This window comes from Perissodus microlepis, chromosome 10, assembly GCF_051167445.1.
Source record: "Perissodus microlepis isolate ML-2025 ecotype Zambia chromosome 10, ASM5116744v1, whole genome shotgun sequence".
NCBI lineage: Eukaryota > Metazoa > Chordata > Actinopteri > Cichliformes > Cichlidae > Perissodus > Perissodus microlepis.
Genome location: NC_140470.1, coordinates 10408200 through 10427251, shown reverse-complemented (window position 1 = coordinate 10427251; position 19052 = coordinate 10408200). Strand labels below are relative to the sequence as shown.

The 19052-nt window shown below is 40.2% G+C and overlaps 1 protein-coding gene across 3 annotated transcripts in view; it reads left to right on the top strand.

Annotated features, from left to right (window-relative positions):
- flrt1a (fibronectin leucine rich transmembrane protein 1a) overlaps positions 1-19052 on the top strand; it is a 45606-nt gene that overhangs the window by 17763 nt on the left and 8791 nt on the right. For 2 of the 3 annotated variants that reach the window (XM_084941876.1, XM_084941877.1), the window contains exon 2: positions 11708-11967. The exons of the other annotated variant lie outside the window; for it this stretch is intronic. The gene's annotated coding sequence lies outside the window, so the exon portion shown is untranslated. The remainder of the gene's footprint in view (positions 1-11707; positions 11968-19052) is intronic. 3 annotated transcript variants of the gene reach the window in all.

Genomic DNA, 19052 nt, shown 5'->3' with positions numbered 1-19052 from the left:
AGACAGACACGTGCGGTTATACAAGATTCACACTCTGAAAGCAACCCACATTAACTCTTATATTTCTTATGCTTTGGTTTTCCTCTCAATCTAATTTTCATACGTGAACATGATTTACTGCATCTGAACTCGTTGACTGCAGCAGCACGTTACTGTGTAAATATCCCTGAAATGTTGCCTCAGTCTGTTTAGCTGCTGGTTTGTCCCTCTCTGTAAGTTACTATTTAAATATTACATATTGGAAAGTAATTTGATTCATTTGATTCAAGCTGAGAAGCAAAGTTTTCACTGGAAAACTTTGCTTCTCAACACTTTTCTTTATTGCTCACATCAGATCTGTTAGCTGTCTTTAAAAATCTCAAGCCCTGCAGCTCTTGTACTTGTAGAGCTCTCGTGGCTCTCTTCCACAGCATGTCTTTCATCCTGTCTTCCTTCTCTCACCCCAACCGGTCGCAGCAGATGGCCCTGCCCCTCCCTGAGCCTGGTTCTGCCGGAGGTTTCTTCCTGTTAAAGGGGAGTTTTTCCTTTCCACTGTCGCCAAAGCGCTTACACATAGGAGGTCATTAGATTGTTGAGTTTTTTCAATATAAAGCGCTTTGAGGCGACTGTTGTTGTGATTTGGCGCTATATAAATAAAATTGAATTTTAGAGTAGTGTACAGTGTGGTTTATGAAGCTTACATGTGTTGCTACTGGACATTAACGTTGCAAAACAATGCTTATTTACAGATCCAGTAGTTAATGAGCAACATTAGCATTCATCTGCTGTGATGTTTTTATCTAAGAACTGAAAGTTCATTATTGCCTTTTTTAAAATCATTATTTTTTTTTTAAACTCTATTTATAGTCTCTAACAACTCTTGAGGGAGTTGGTAGTTTGCAGCAATTACTACAGCATGTTTACCTGACAGTACTTACAGTTTTTCTCAAATGCTAAAACACATGTCACAAACGTTACCACCAGGTCCCCCAATGTCCAAACACAACACCCTTCTCTAAAGCTACATAAACACAACCACACCTTCCCACTGCAAAACTCAAACTCCCACACCAAGAGAGCAGCTCGAAGCTGTCAAACCTATACACAGCATTACACACTACAGCAAAACAATTGAAAACACAATGCTCAATTTGTGAGAAGGTTCTTTGGTTCATAACTGCCAATGCATATTTCTATAAACTGTACAGTAACGGATCGTCATAGAACCCTGCAGAGGATTAGGCATTTAGATTTGTGCGTTTCACATGAAGACTATAAATCTATAAAAACATCCTGCATGTATGTACACTACTGTAACACAACTCAATGCAAAAACAGAATCTATCGCACACAACAGTACTCTCGGAAACATGATCAGGGTGTGAAGTCTTTTTTATTGTCTACACGGTCTTTTTACAGTATTACACACAGTCACTGTGCGGCATCATGTCGCCGAGCTGCATTGGGCCACATCACCTCATCCACATCACAGGCTATATTGTCCCTTGCTAGGCACCGCGGGAAAAACGCCCTGGAATGGCGAATCCATCCCTGGAAGGCCTCCACTGGGATGTCAGCACAGGCCAGCTCCATTGCCCGTACGAGGTTCTCTCTTGTGTATGGCTGTCTGTCATACACCTTCCATCTCCATGATGAGAAGAACTCCTCTATAGGGTTCAGGAAAGGGGAGTAGGGTGGCAGACAGACGTTTAAAAAGTGGTCACTGTTGGTGGTGAACCACTCTGATTTGGTGTGTTTTGTGGAAGCGGACGTTGTCCCAAATGATCACATACATGTGATGTGCTAGCCTAGGATGGTGTTGTTGACGGTCCAGGAGGATGTCTTTTAGCTCCTCTAGGAAGGTGAGGAGACGTTGGGTGTTGTAAGACCCAAGGACAGCATGCCGGTGGACAAGCCCCTCCGTACCCATAGCTGCACAAAGAGTAATATTACCCCCCCGTTGGCCAGGAACCTCAGTGATGGCTCTTTGGCCAATGATGTTACGGCCTCTTCGCCTTCGTTTCTGGAGGTTGAAGCCAGCCTCATCCAGGAAGAGGTACTCATGGGGTCTGGCCATCGCGTCCAACTGCATTATCCTCTGTGAACATGGAAAAGCGTACAGGTGTTCAGAACGGTCAATCAGGTAGCACAGTATTGTCCAGAAGTAATGTAGGCCACTAAGCAACACAGTATGTCCACTAACTGTACTGTGGACATGGATGTATACGTACTTGCACATACTCGTAACGTTGTTCTATGTGTCGCGCAGAGTTGCGCTCAAAGGGAACCCTGTAGACCTGTTTCATCCTCATCTGTTGGCGCCGGAGAACTCGGTCTATTGTGGACACGCTGACAGCATCAATGTTCTCAAAGTTTACATTATCTGCAATGAGGGTTTCTTGTGCCGCTGTGAATATGGCAACCCTCCCACCTCTATGTGGCATCCTTTCAGCTCTAAAGAAAGAAACATGTGTTGTCAATTGACTGATTTATATGTAAAACTACATGTAAAGTAACAGACCACTTTCACAGGCCTGTAAAACTGTAGTGTGACAAAGAAAGCAATAGCGTACTATACCTGTTGTGTTGTCTAAATGCCTTGGTAATGGTGGCCACGGTGAACCTACTCAGGTTTGGATGTACTCTTCGTCCCGCTTCAGCCATTGTCATGCCATGGCCAATGACATGATCAATTACTGTTGCTCGCATATCATCTGTTATGATGGTGCGAGGTTGTCTTCTTCTCCCACCTGGACCTTCTCCTCTCTCTTGTTGGCCTCCTTCTCTTCCTCCTCTACTCCGAACTCCTCTTCTTCGGCCTTCACCTCTTCCTCCTCTGATCTCAACCCCTCTTCGGCCTGCAGCTCTTCTCCTTCCGCACGCTCGAATGCCTTCATCCATTGTGATTGTTTGGCATCTTCACCAAACTATGCTTTTATAGGTGGGGTCACATCATTAGCAACAGGTGTCTTCAATTTTGAGTCGTTGTGTGTAGTGACTGACGCCAGGTGTGTTCCCTGTGTTCAAAGATTGGTGACTGTGGCAAGCATTTTGCATCACATGGGCTTTCATTTGAGAATATGAGCAGAGTTGTTTTGCAACATGTGTTTTAGCAAGGAAAAATGTGTTTAGATTTATGAGTACAGAGGGTTGTGTTTTGTGAATTGTGTCTTCATGTGACATGTGTTTATGGTACTGGAATATGGTGGCTACATTTAGTAAATGTGTTTAGACTACTGGTCATTTGGGTTACAGGATTGGCTTTTGTGTTTTAACATTTGAGAAAAACTGTAACTTCTGTTTGATGTTTAGCAGACAGTGTTTTTAGAGCTTTTTCTCTAGAAATACCTGATGCACCCACCAGCTGTTTAAACCTTTTTATTTGTGTGGGGCAGCCAGTCACAAGAGAGCTGCCTTTAATGGGATAGAGTACCTAAAACTACTTGTTTCAGATTGAGAGACTGCACCAATGCCCAGAATAGGATAAATAAGGATTATTTGAACTGCAAATCATGCAAAGCTACCCTACTAGAGTCCAAGAATAAAAACAGCAGGGAATGAGCTTAACAGGTCCTCTTTAAAGCTCTCTGAATCCAAGGGGATCTGCAGACTTGAGGTGCCAATTTTCTGCAGGTTCCTCCCCCAACCTATTTCTGTCACATTGTTTTCAGATTTTCATTTGAGAAGAATCAACAACTGCGCAATGATGCGCTAATGAAAATAATTATCACACTCACCACTGCTGAAGGAGCTATTAGATTTCCCGCATAGGAAATGTCAAAGTAAATCCATGTATTAGGAGGAACTACTTTTAATCAGCCTCTGAACAGCCAATCATACCGGCCTGGCTCATTACTGTCAAAAGCAGAGAGCATGAAAAACATGGATGGCAGATTTAGTGGCCTGCCTTCATCCCTCTGGGATGCATACACAGTTTTTATGGGAAGGGAAACAATTCATCACAGGGCAGTTCATCAGTGGACAACTTTTAATTAATGTTCAAACGCGCGGACCTTTAAAATGCCACCCTCAGCTCACTCCTCTCGAGTTGTCTGCTCCGTTTGTTTCCTTCCCCTTAAATCTACAACTGTTCTTCTTCTTTTTCCCTCCTTGCCCTCAAAGTGTGATTGGTCTATTTACTCATCCGCTTTCACTCCAACACTGCCCCACTCTATTTTCACAGCTTCTCTTTTCCTCTCCACTCTATATTCCCTCCATGTTTACATTAGTTTCACTGGCAAGTCCTCGCAGCTCGCTCCCTGCCAATGTTTGTGTTTTGGTGAATGCTGCCCCCTATTTCCAGCATTTTATCATCTTAATTTCCCTTCAAACCAGCTCATTTATTTCCTTATATCCGTTTTTCTCTTTTTTTTTCTTTTTGTCCTTGTCCACCCCCACTCTTCTGCCCTGAATTAGCAGCATCAAGGCTGAGAATTAAAAGAAATGGCCGATCAGAGAGTGCAGTGGAAGAGGAAGCTATTGGAAAGGCTCAAAATGGAACCCACACAAGCAAATTGGAGAGTCGTAGCGGGCCTTGATGTAGAAAAGTCCACATAATAAGGGGGAAGAAAAAGAAAAAAACAGTCCGACAGATTGATTCTGAATGAAATTAAAGAGGACGAGGGGGAGAATGAGATCGAGTAAATTGAGCATTACATACTGCATTACAGTGTCTCTTAATTAACCGTGTAAAAGCTTTCTTATTAGGACTGATGCACTCCTCAGTTAACGAGGAAAGAGAGAATGCTCTTTTAGTTGTCATTGAGAGCCTGCAGGGAAGAAGTGAAACAATGCCACACTAAATCCAAATGAGCGAAAAACAACTTCAAGATAATGATAAAGAAATCTTGCTGTAGTATGTTTTGTCTCAATTATCTGTCATCTTCGTCATCCCGGTCCACGCTGCTCTCCACCCCCTTCCCCGTCAGTGAATACACATTATGTGCAGCCGCGTTAAAAGTCTGATCACATCGCAGGGTATCTGTGTGAGAGCGAAGTGTGTGTCAAATCACTTCAGCTTCAGGTTCTGCACCTTTGCTGTCTATCACCACCGAACCACTGCGAGGCAGAAGCAATTTCAAACAAATACACACGCTCATTTGAATCTTTTATTTTTATCCCCGTGACAGGATGGACGCACTATAGCAACAGAGATAAAAAACAAACCCTAACTTCAACACAGGCACTGATTTGTAAGCAAATCTAGTGATAACAAGACTAGACGTCGGCTTCCAGAGCATGAAATGAGATTGCAACGTTTAATAATTTGTTCAATATAGTTATTTGCTTTCATTCTCTTAATGACAGTTGTAATAATCTCACATCTGTGTTTTAAAAAGAAAAAAATGAAGCTTTAATTTCTTTTTGAATTATGCTCTTAAATGAATATTTGAGCATGATGTGTGTTTCTTATCTTTTATAAGACAAGTCTAGAGAAACACCGCATGTTAACGCTTCACACATCAGAGCTGGACTAGCAGCCCGCTACAGTGTACGACGTGAATTATTGTGTTTTTTTTAGTAATGTTACATTTTAGTTTACGAAAGCATGTTTTGAAGCTTAAGTTGTAGCGCACTGCCTCTCACCATGCTATGCTTTTGGAGCCAGAAATGATCATACTTTGATTAGAGAGAGGAGAGCTCAATTATCAGCTAATGCTAACAAGCTACACCTAAAGACTTGGTGCAAGAAAACACGAGAACTTTGCTCATCAAAACTAGAGTTTAGGCTTCCTTGATGGTGTCTCAGTATATTTAACTTTTTTAGTGCTCAAAATTACACCAAAACCACAAACACAGTCGAGGTGTCGTGTTCTATGACTTGACTTAGCCTAGCCTAGCCTAGCTGAGCAGATACTTTCTGGTCCACATCCATGTGTCAGTTAGTGTGGCCCCACCCAGTCACGATAACCTTTAATAAAAATCTAAGAGAATATGAGAATGTATGATGTTTATTAAGCTACAGCTGGGAAAAAGTTAACTTAGCATAAAGCACAGAAATAGAACAATAGCTAACCTCACTAGGCTAACGAAGCCTGTGCGCATAAACTTAAAACTGTCCTTCAAAAGTCTTATATTATATTATTATATATTATTGGCTAGCTTAACAATGGAAATCAGTGAGCTTTAGAAGTTCTGGTAGAACGACTTTGTTACCTTTGGAAAGAATCGTGAATCTTTCTTCATGTTGCTTCTATTCAATATGTTGATGGTCACATGTAGCACTAAGTCATAAGGGGTTTTGAACTACAGTACCATTTAGAAACCAAGCAAAAACTAGTTTCCTAAAATGTTGGAATATTGCTTTATTTAATTTCATTAGCATAATTTGTTTGGATTAAATCAAATAGAACAAACTACAATGGAATCAGTAGCAAAGTTAAACTATATATTTTAATCATATTTTAAGTTCACTGTTTGATTCCTCTGGCTCCTTATTTGAGAATGGTCCAAAAGTAGTTCTTTGAGATAAGTAGAGGTGAGCAATATAAAATAAATAGGAAGACCCAAGGACTGCATTTCCAAACGGTGCAACCTGCAAACAGTATATTACAGATTTTTATTACAGTAATGAAAAAAAAGCCCAAGTATATGTTGGATTTTATTTTGACATCTATGGTGCAGTTCTTTTCAGATTGCTCAGCCAGATCGAAGCTGCAGCAGTCCAGATGGGAGACAAAGAGTGTTTGTACAAACAATTGGGCCTGAGTCAGCAAATTTTACACTGGGCAAATCTGCAAAAGCAGCTGTAGCAGTTGGTTGTCTAAGATCAAACTGAACATTGGTCTGGGATGGAGCAACTGCACCGGTGTCATCGTGATTGACGCCTCTTGTTAAGAGCAGGATTTCTGAGGGGGGAACAGCAGCTCAGGCTTGCTCAAGGTCAATCGGGAGGTGTCTGGCAGGAATCCAATTGGAGATTTCAGCTTGAAAATTGGAGATATGCAACCCAACCTGTGTGTCAGAGCTGGGACTCAAAAGGTCAGTTAAGTGTCATACCAATGATAGGAGGAATGACAAGATGTGGTGACAGTGCCAAGAGGTTTAGTGCAGGAGGATGGTTTATCTGTGTCAGGCCTCCTTGGAGAGCAGGATGCACACTCTTATGGGATACCTGTAACAGTATTTGCTAAAAGCATAGAAAAAAATGGATATAAACCTGTCCTTCCCCGTTTTGAACAATAAATCTTGCTTTCCGTAAATTTGATAAAAGCTTTAAAGACTCGACTAAGACCTGTCTCAATTTTCCTTTTCTTAAAAAAAAAAAAAGACTTCTAAATTGAACAAAGTAACTTTATTGTCTGTGCTGCTGCACAATTTCTGCTGGAGCCGTGTCTTCCAGCAATAAATCACAACAGTTATTATGATTAAACGATTGCTGTCCTCATGAGTTCATTTGTAGCTGTCAAATGTTGGTTATGTTCTGTGATGTAAGCTGAACAAGCCTCTGCGTGTCCGTTTGATTTGACTCTGTAGGCACTGGTGCCACCTGGCATGGAAGGTTGTTAATTTTCAGCCAAACCATATAATAATGATATACTGGAATTAAGTCATACTTGTGTCCTTGTCTTGTCTCGTGTGTATTACTTTTCCCTGGAACACTCTCTCACAGTCTGTTCTCTAAACCTAAAAGAGAATTATGGATTTGATCAACTGGTCTCTGAATGCTATTGACACCCTTTTCTCAACGAGAAGTCTGGGCTCGGGAGAGCCCGAGTGCTCTGGAGGGACTTTCCCTGCCAGATACACGATGGACGGGTGGCAGAAATGGAGGGTCGTGTGCCTGGCGGAACTGTTGATCGAGGACGCTGAAGATATCTACCTATTTGGAACAATGATAACAGGGTTCCTGCTGATCGGAGCTGGCTTGGCCCTGGCTTATCGGAGAATTAAGAAAGCGGAACCGGCTGTTCAAACCCCCCCAAGGCTGCCTGCTGGGATTGAAACGATGGGACGAGGCGCGACTTCTCAGAATGGGCTCACTGAGTGCAGCATGGTTAAGACCTTGGATGAGCTTACAGCTGCCGTGAATACTCAGAATAACACCTCTGAGCGTATATTGGGTTACATCAAGGAGAGGTCTGCTCAGAATAACACCTCTGAGCGAAAGTTGGATTACATCGTGGAACAGCTCACTGCAGTCGTGAGTTCTCAGAATCGGCTGTCTGAGCACAAGAATGACAACACCACGGAGCGCAAGTTTGATAACATCATGGAGAAGCTCGCGGTTCTCCAACCGGAGATTGAGAGACCAGTGTCGGGGTGTTAAAGAACAGCTTTGAAATTCTCATGAGCTGCTCGCATAAAAGAAAAATCAACAACATCAACAACATCAACATCATAATGCGGATATCCCCTCGGCGCCAGCTGTGGGCTCAAGGCTGGAGCCGAACAAAAACTCCCTGATAACGACTGTGTGTTGACTGTTCTTCCCACTCTATGGAAGGCCACCTGGGTGGGCTGGTAGACTGTTTACTTAGCCTGATAGGGTGAAGGACACTGTCTCAGCTGAACTATGGACACGCACACACATACATTTACACTGATAAGCACTCACACATCCCCCTTCCCCTTCCAATGCCTTCGATGCTTGTTGCCTCCTGGGAACACGAGGCGGGTCTGGGCCCGTGCTGGAGAGTCGGCGCAGTGGCAGGATGGCTGCTGTGTTGCCTGGGATTACTCCTCATCCCCTACCCAACCGTGTTGCTGGTCACGTGCTCTATAATGTTGTACTGTGGACATTTATGTGCTTTCTGAGGAGTTTTTTTTGCTTCCTGTTCTCATGCTGTCCTCCTATAGCCCAGCATGAGTAGAGGTCTCTTTTTTTCCTCTTGTACTTTCCCATTGTAGTGTACATTTCAGTGTTTTTTCTGTAATGCAACCGTTCTCTGACTTTTATCCCCATGTGATGTCTGTGTTGTGTGTGTAAGGTCGGGGGGCGGGTTCATTCCACTGCAGGGCAACCTGCCACTGCATGTGGCAAATAAAATTTGAACTTGTACTTGAACTTGAACTAGTTCAGGTATACTGTCTGCCCTGCATGTTAGATATCTGGCATCTAATAATCTGCCATCTGGTTTGTTTCTAGCTCAGTGGTAAGATTATATTTCTATACATTTAATTTGTGCCTCGGATCTGTGCGACATATTTATCTGTATCAGAGGTTTTCAAACTGGGAGGGTGCAGCAGAGCCACAGAGAGAAGGAGAAGGAGGAGGGGAGGACTTGTGTAATTGTAAAATCTTCCTGTTTGGTCTTACTGATAGAGTTATTATAGTTTTGTATTCTCAAATTATTTTTATTTTATTTTGTTTTGAATTATTTTAGTTTCCGTTAATTTCCTGAGTGGGTTTGCTCGTTTCAGTTTAGTTTTCATTGCTTGAAAATGTTTAGTTTTTGTTTAGTTTTTATTAGTTTCAGTGTTAGTTTAAGACTTTATAATTGCTATTGTATGAAGGGCATGTGTCAGAGGCAAGATTTAGGAAAATCAGCATGAATATTACAATATAAACACAACTCTTTGAAAGAGGTTGACTCACAGTTTTGTAGACATCCAAAGCCTCAATAAACACATCTGTAAAAGCCTCATCAGCCAGTTTGTGATAACAAATTTCACCAAATTAACAAATACCAAAAATAATTCCTCTATATGTTTTTCTCACAAAATCATTTCAGTTTGTTTAAATTTTCTAAAAAGTTCTAATTTAGATTTTTTTTTTACTAACTAAAGTGTTTTTTTTTTTTTATATCTAGTTTAATTTTTTTGAGTTTACTTTTAGTTAACTATGTTAACCTTGGTTATTGACAGGTAAAATATTTTATTATGGTTGACCTGCTCTTGTTCTAATGTGCAAAATCATTAACATAATAGAAACTGCATAATTGGACAAATTAGCTGGGATACCATTGTAGTGTCGATGCAGCACAGTTGTAACAGCTGTTGTTATTTTTTCATGTGTTTTTCCTCATCTATTTTCCCTCTTCTTTACCAGCCAGAGAAAGACTGCTAACAGACTTACAAGAATGCCCAGCTTTTAGTTTTTTGGCAAAAAAGGGGCAAAAAGTAGTTAGACAAACTAAAAATATTAGATTCATATTTTCACTTATCTTTAGAAAGATGGCAAAGATTTTAGTCCCTCTTTTGTTAAAAGCACGAGCATGTCTGTGCTTAATGATACAAAAGATTAGGGTCTAATGATGATGCCACTTGTACGATTCTACCAGACACAACAATGTGTATGAAATGAAAGAGCATGTGGCATTGCCGTGTGGCCAGATTTGGCCTGGGATCAGTATCAGTTGGGGTTGTAGCAGTGACTGTGACACTCAGCTCACAGAACCAATTAAGATACTTGGAAGCTAAAACTCCCACTAGCTTTAATTTTTGCCAAAATCAGTCAAAATCAGTCACAACTTACTGAAATTCTAACACAAAGAGAACAAACACATTTTCAGATTGTGTCACTCGGTTGACCGTTACAAATGAGCATGCTTAAATCTGCTTCAAAATCACAGAAATCGATCTTTCACATAACTCCGAAACACTTTAAGCTTTTTATTCTCCAGTTTGATCAAAGTTAGAACCCTCTGACTTACATAACAGTCGTTTGCCGACTTGTAAACCCAATTACAAGCAGCAACTTCTAAATTCTACCACAAATCTCAACGCTTGGTTGATATTTATTGAAAAGTATGCATAAGACATCTGAAGCATTTCCTGGATAACAAATTCCTACTCTGTAGAGACATTTCTTTGTTTTATAAAATAGACACAGTTTGTTTGCTCCTGGCAGAGAAAGTGGGGCTCACTTTCAAAAACATATGCGTGTTATTAAAGGAGTTAAAGATGACACTCCTATTACCGTTTATGTTTTAGTATTTCTCTCAGCGTGATGAAGATTAGTGATTTGTAATTATTAATTATCAGAATTTAGTTGGATTATTTCAGGTGCTGATTCTGAGCTAAAGCATGTGCAAAACACTGAAGTTAAAATTTCTTTGAGAACATCTGTGCTGCTCTTAAGAGTTCACTGTGAAAGAGAGTTGCACAGAACTAATTTTAGTCGGCACATTTATTAAGAGGAAGAGCGAAGGAGCAGTGCTTCCCTTCTCGTTTTACAAGTCGTATCAGATTAGATTTGGTTTCACGACATGAGAAGTAAGCTGAAGTGAGATGGCGTGCTGTCTCGTGTCACAACGCAGCCGTGAGAAAGAGACGCGATCAGCATCAATGCGACGCAAAGACGGAGAGACAACAGAGTGGAGCTTCAGAGGTGGCTGCTAGTTGGGAGCTTCAAATGCCATTAACTCTTTTACAAAAAGAAGGTGTGACAGAGCTTTAGGAGGGACAAGTAACAATTTAGTGAGGTTAGAAACAAAGATGTGGAACACGTCACACAATTCATCGAACAGTTTCTCTACAGTTTCTCATCCATCACCATACCGAGGCGATCATCCTTCCTAACTGAAAGAAGCAATCAGTTGGATGGAAAATCAAGTGAAAGGAAATGAGTCGCTTAAGATCACAGACTTTATATTTTTTATCAAATGCGATCAAAGTTGGGTAAATGAAGACCAGATAACTCACTCCGCTAACCTAGTGTAGATGAGGAAAAGTAATAACGGGATATGTAATGCAGCTCCAGTTTAATCAGAGATGTGACACTTGAATGACACTGATGGCCGAATGTGCTCCATTATGATTTTCCTCTCGCTCCCATTCTCCGCAGAGCATAGATTTGAAGTCAGAGGTGACAACTGATCCACGTCAAAGCCGAGCATAAAAACACGGCGGATAGAGCTGTTCCTAAAAACAGTGAGAACACACTCCTACACGCCAACATCCTGCCTCAGCCTCCCAGAGTTTATGGACCACATGCCGACAGGAGTCCAAGGAGACTCAGCCTGGGGACTTTGAAGGAATCGTGTGGGGAAGAACGGTGCAAATGATACGGCTGCACCTCCTTCCCTGCCAGCTTCGCTTCAAAAAGTAAGCTTTATGGTGTGGACTTTCTTTTACCCTATCTTTAATCTAGATAATGCTTTTAGCTGTTTCTTGATGTACTCAAATGGAATTAAAGCATAGCCCTCTGTGTTTGAACTTGTCTGTCCTTCTGCTGTTTTATTTGATGATTATTTGTTATGTATATATACCTTGCTAATGCCCTTAGAACTGCTTTAATTCTTAGATGCACAGATTCAGCGAGGTGCTGGAAACATTCCTCAGAGATTTTGGTCCACGCTGACATGACAGCATCACACAGTTGCTACAAATCTGTTGGCTGCACATCCATGATGTGAATCTCCCATTCCACCACATCCCAAAGGTGCTTTATTTGACTGAGATCAGGTGACTGTGGAGGACATGAGGTGTGCCTAGAAAATATCTCCCAGCATCCTGAACTGTTGATGCAAGGCAGGCTGGAGCCATGTTTTCATGTTATTTATTCTAAATTCTGATCATACCATCTGAATGAATTTTGTGTTTAAAAATCCATGCAAATTGTAGCCTCAGCTTCATGTTGTCAGCTGACAGGAGTGTTACCTGGTGTGGTCTTCTGCTGCTGTAGTCCATCTTTTTCAAGACTCGATGCGGTGTCTGTTCAGAGATGCTCCTTCGTTGGTTGTAAAGAGTGGTTATTTGAGTCACTGTTGCTTTTCTGCTCAGACCTCTGACCTCACAAAGGCTTTTTTGTCCCAAGAACAAAATGCTTACACAAGTCCGTCTGGCACCAACATCTATAGATAGATAGATAGACATGTGCGTAGATATGTCCGTACATTACATTACAGATGAGAAACAGGCACATTTTTCTTCTTTTATTAAACAGAACTTTTTTTATCCATGGTTAGAGGAGCTCTACCTTAAGCTAAGTGCTGTTCTAGGTTTTTTCTTTTTTCTCAGTGAAACTGAAGCTTGGCACTGAGGCTCAAACTTAATGTAATATATTTTAACCCCATCTAATGTGATTCTAACTCAATGGACCTTTGTATTGGAGCAACATTTTAAAAGCATTTGCCTACAACAGACTCACTTTTATAAATTGAACAAAATTACTTGCGACCGTCCCCGACTGTGATTTTCTTTCATCCTTTAGTACTTCCATGGAACCCCCCCCCCCCCCACTCTGATTCAACTAAGTGTTGATATTTATTGAATTTAAAGCCACAGCAACAAACCGAGCCAGAGGAACACCTTTACTGCACTACCTCTTTCTCAAATGGTGGGAGTAATTAAATAAGACATAAATGCAGCCATTAAACAAACTAACACTTATCAACAGTTAAACAGTGAGCAATAAAGCTCGATTATCCCCCTCATTTTCTCGTTTTGGGCATGAGGCCAAACAAAGCAATCAGTAAAAGTCTCTCTAAAAGCCAGCACCCATTAGCAAAATATACTAACTTGCTACCTTTGGTCAATGCTCTGAAGTGAGCTGCCTCTCGTGAAAGTGGAACACCAACATATAATTTTCATGGATATAGCTTCTAAATTAAGAATAACACAATACCCTTTGTGTTTCTAACTCAGTCTGACCGGATTTTGTGGGGGTGAAAACGAGGTCGCGTGGAGTCATAAAAGAGCGAAAAGTTTCAAAAAAACTGTGCAAGGCATCTCGGGATTCAAAGCAACTTTTGCTTAAGATCCGAACACTCCCACAGCTGATATTTCATGCAGCAGAAACCCACACACACACTGAGAAGTCAAAGCGAAGTGTACACTGCACAGGATCTTTTCCGGGCCCCGGAGGCGGCCTGTATCTATTTATCCACTCTAATTTCTCATATGGTGAAGGATAAACTCAAACTGCTTCAAGTGTGACAACACAAAATCGTATTTATTAAGAGAAGCCTGCTTACTTGTACTAGTTGTTTTAATCCACCACTGCAATTTAGTCTCACAACACGATGTTAGATGCATTTAATGGCTCTGTAATTAATTTACTGCGTAGCATAGCTGCTGTAATTTTCTTTGGATGAAGTTTTATTACGCAAAAGTGGATTGGTATTTGCCAACATATATTACTTAAAGGAAAAGCAAGCATCTGTTTTGCTTCACATCCCAGTTTGGACGATATAAAGACTAATAGGCGAACCGTGCACTAACAGAAAGCGACGTGGAGAAAAAGAAAAAGAGAGCGAGAGAAAAAAAGAAAAAGCAAAGGAATTAACTGTGCAGAAAAAGAACAAAGTCACAGAAGGGAAGATGAAAGCATTATGAAATGTAGTTGATGTAGGCAATTTAGGACAAGGGATTTAATGATGTTTGTGAATGCGGCACAGACAGCCGACATGGCAGCCAAACGTGAAAGGACAACACAACTGTAAAGGCAGGCATGATGATGAAGCAAAAGAAAACTGGGTCTCAGTCAGCCGCTTCATTGTTCCCACCAGAAAAATGCGACAGGGAGAGCAAGGACGAAAACGGTGCCTGTGTCTTCTAAGCGATACATAGAGCTGTTCGGTTAAACCAGCGCAGCCTCTAATTGTGTCCTTATATTTTGAGGTCGTGCGTGTAAACAGGAGCGGCTTTATTTTTTTTAAGTATTGTATAGAGTCTGACGAATAGAATGTGAAATGTGTGGCAATGTGTAGGTGAGAATATAATGATTGAGCAAAGGAAAGGGAAATGAGTCATACAGTCAACAGGCAAGTAAGAAGATGAGATAATGGCAGCAACATGTTGGAAACTGACCTATGATCAACCCAGCCAAGGACTATAATAGATGAGTTATTCATCAGACTTTCTGACTCAGAGTTCCTATTTTGATAGATCTGAAGTAGGATGGCATTTTTATTTTGAAATGTTGAGAAGTCCAAGGACAAACTGTACTCAATGCACGAATGTTCTCAGGCTGTAAAACCATACAAGCCTGGGTTTTCTCCTCTTTATTTCAACACCACAACACTAGAGTAATGTATCGTACTGAGGGCATATTGCACCTAATTTACATTTCCCAGAATCATTTCTTTGTGTTACACTACTATGACATGGCTAAATACAACATCCACGTCCACTCAGGGCTGTAAAAATGCTGCTGAAAATCACCAGATTGCCAAGCATTTCTTCAGCTTTGCAACAACATAATCACAGTTCCTGCAAGATCATCATCATTTCTTCACCGCCACCAGTGTAGCTACCGCTCTGTTGACCTTAGCCTCATACCAATATCACCGACGTTTGCTTGGTAGTTAAAAAAAATCAGGTTTTTTTTGAGATCATTAAAAATGTAGCGATTTACGCATACTAATTAATAATTGAATGTGATCTTGATACATAGTAAGCAGGATGTGAAAGACTATAAGTGAAATAGTTTCTGAATTTAGCTAGCTCATGTTAGCTAAGATCATAACGGTGTTTAAAGTCATAATTTGGACACAGTTTTAAAAATCAGTCCGCACTTAGGCTTCAACCTGGTCTTGTGGAATTTCATATAAATTATTATATTTCTGCATAATGATGCAAAACAAAATACACTTTGTCTGCAATAATAATGATAACACTTAAACAACTGGCTGCCATAAACGACTTAAAGTCAGAGCATAAATGCAAACAAAGTAACACTATCTGTGTTCCATGTATGAACAAAGTGCAAACAACTTTTTTGCCCCTGATATTCATCCAGAAACAGAAAAAATATTCAGAATTGAAACAGAATTGAAGAATACGAAATAAAGAACGGTCATACATTTAGTTAATAAAGATAAAAATGTAAATATGTAGTTTTTGTTCTCTTTAATAATTACAGCATGACTATGCATCAGCTACAAGACAGAGTCGTGTAGACTCATGTAAAATAGTCAGTTTACACAGTATTTGTCACATTACTTTAGCAGTTTTTAGATGGCTGACTTTTATGTTTAGAGGCATGTTCAGGTGTTGTTGGACCTCCACCATGGCTGCCAGGCACAACCTAACAGTCCTGTAAAGGTGTCAGGGATACAGAGAGGTTTTCAACTGATGTAATCATTTTCTATTTCCTCTCTTATTTCTGAGGTTAATTTTCACCCCGAAGGCACAATGTTGTTTTGTGGCTCAGCTGCCCGGGCCTCCCACCACAGCCCTGTATTTATATTGCAACTTATCAGGATTGAATTCAAATTTAACCAATTAAGCTAACCAATCTCACTGTCTCCCCCCCCCCTCACAAATAAAAAAATCCAATCAGAGTCCTAGCTGAAGCGTGACAAACACAGGCTGACTCCTTGACTCAAAGGCAGACGATAAATTTGCCTTTGTAAGTCCCGTTTGAAATTAGTGTTTTCTCAAAACGGAGACGCTGGCCCTTCTCGTGTTTAAAGACTTTCCTCTATTTTATGTAGCAGAAAGATTAAAATCAATGCAAATGATTTCAGAAGCCAGTGAGGCCTTGATCAAACACTGCATTATGCGCACTGACACAGACGTGACACATCTAAAGTTTATTTCCCAGATACTCTGCCAAGCCAACTCTGTCTCCGTGTCTCATACATCAGTGTGGCAGAACTGCATCTGCATTAAAATATAGATATATGAAGAGCTTTATTTTAAATAAAACTGTAGATCAGATGTGTTTACAGTAGATTACTTTAGTAGATTTCATTTTTTTCACAAAAAAAACATGAAAATTTCTGTTTGAGAATATTTAACTAATTTCACATCAGAACGGAAATTTCTGTGAAAAACTATACTGTAAAAGGAGACTCAATAGACAAGCTAGCAGTTTTGTCCTTGGGTTAGAGACATTTTAAGGCAGATAACTGCCACCTAAACAATCTGAATGAAAATCTATGGCCCTCCAAAAGTTAATAATTTACTTTATAACAGCCGAACCAAACCCATAACCCGGCCGCGTTGATGCATTGACTGAACCTCAGAGTGGAACGTCACCGCTTTTTTCCCCTTTCTTTTTTCCCCAGTGTCAGGCATATCTACGTGATGGGATGAGCCAGAGACATTGATCATATTGGCACGCTGGATTGAGCTGTAAATGAAGCCATGGTGTAAATCTTTGTGAAAGTGTATTAAAAGTATAAAATGCAGGCAAAAAAAAGCTGTTTGAACATTTTTTGGGGGGCGGGAGCAAAGCCGTTTATTAAGTTTGACTAGTTATTTTATACCGAAGTTGTGTTATGGCTTTTTCCAATAGACTGTATATACAAGATGGATGTACCCACTTTAATATCACTAACTGGTTTCTGGTGCTCAGACTTTGAAGCCTCAATGTTAAAAGTTTTTACTGCTGTTATGTTTGTTTTTTGAAGCCAGCTGTTGTCATATTTAGATCCAAGAAGTGCTGAGAAGTGCTATTTTAGCATCATGGCAGCAATGCTGTCTCACAGCAAGAAGGTCCTGGGAGTCCAAAGACATGCACTTATTGGAGTTATGTTAATTAGTGACTCCGTGATAGACTGGGAAGCTGTCTGGGGTGTAGCACCTCTCACCCTGTGATAGTTAGGATAGTCTAGAACCACTTCTGTTTGACTGTGAGTTGGATAAGTAGAAGAGAATGGATGGATGGAACACAAAGTTATCAGCCATAACCAGTAAGGTTGGTTAGCAAGTTGCATCCAAATACTTTATAGGTGCAAGGACACCCACAACAACAACTAATTAGCTCTAGGTATGTCATAGGATTGGTCACAAAGTCTGTCCTATAGCTTTGGTCCAGAGGGAGAGAAGTTTAGGTCTCAAGAAAATTCAAACTGGTGAACAGTTCTCATTAACTGGAATATTATCCAAAAACCATTGCTGCTTTTTGTAGCAGGCTGTAAATGTGGTTTTAATTCTGTTCATTTGAGCTTTTGATGTTGATATTTTAACATCTTTAAAGTTAAAATTCTTACATAATCATTATCTTAGTTCGGTCTAACATTTTTTTCAAGTCTTTAAAATGTTAAATACTCAAGGATGCTAGCATGATAGCATAGGATTATGAACAAAGAAGTATTTGGCAGTTAACTGAAGCTTAAGATCTGGTGTAGTGGGAAACCTGAAAAAATGACTTGACTCAAAGTAACTCCGAAATTAATTTAACTGTGAAATCTAGCAGTAGATTTGTTTTTTGTGTGGACAGGATGTGATCAGCTGACCTCTGCTGCTGACTCCATTGTATTGCTGCTGCTCTCGAGCCCTAGGAAGTGTAAAGGTGCTATAAACACCTCAGTTTAGCAAACAGTGACCATGAACTTTACACCTTGCTCTTTAACATAGTCTGTTACTGTGAGTTTTACTACACAGCCCACTGCACACTGCACACTACCCAGCTGAGCCCACACTTTTATATTATTCTTACACAATAATGCAGCTGAATAACACAGTTAGTATTATTCAGTTTGTACAATAAAAACATGTTATAATATGAAATAACAAGCAACACGTCCTGTACAGATCTAATATCAGATTAAAGATCTTTTTAAAATGACTCAGGGCATCTCACTCAAGCTGAGCTGTTGGTAGATTTAAACAATAATCTTGATCTTCTATCCTCACTTTAACATATCTCTCAAAATAAAACAAATGTACTTTTAGTAAGTGTTAGTTTGTGTTTGGTGATAATCATTGAGGTGTTTAAAAATCTGATTTTAATTAAATAAATCAATAAACTTAAAAATCAATGTAAAAAACAAACAAAACAACCCATAATTTATACTCACTGCCCATCTGTAGAACTAGCTAGATATTTTGAATCCTGGGTATTCCCCTGTTTATTAGACACCTCAGTGACAAAGGAAATATTTTGATGATTTGTGGTCATGAACTACAGTTTTGCTAATTTAATTGTGACTTGAAAGCTGACCAGCACTGCTGTCCCTAGAGAGACACCAGTAGCATAGCTAAACATCTTAAGCTCTCTTGGATGCAGCAATTCTTTTATAAAGTGCTTCAATTATTAAGTCAAGGATATTTTTGCAACTGTTGTTGGTAAGGCTATGAAGTTCAATTCAGTTGACTCTATTACTGTAACACCCTTAAGAAGCTGGTTCATACCATTGATCAGGGTTAGCATGCATTACATTTGAACCAAAATCCCCCTGAAATCCTGTCAACATCACGGGAGATTTGGTGTTACCTTGTCACACAGCGCAAGAGCA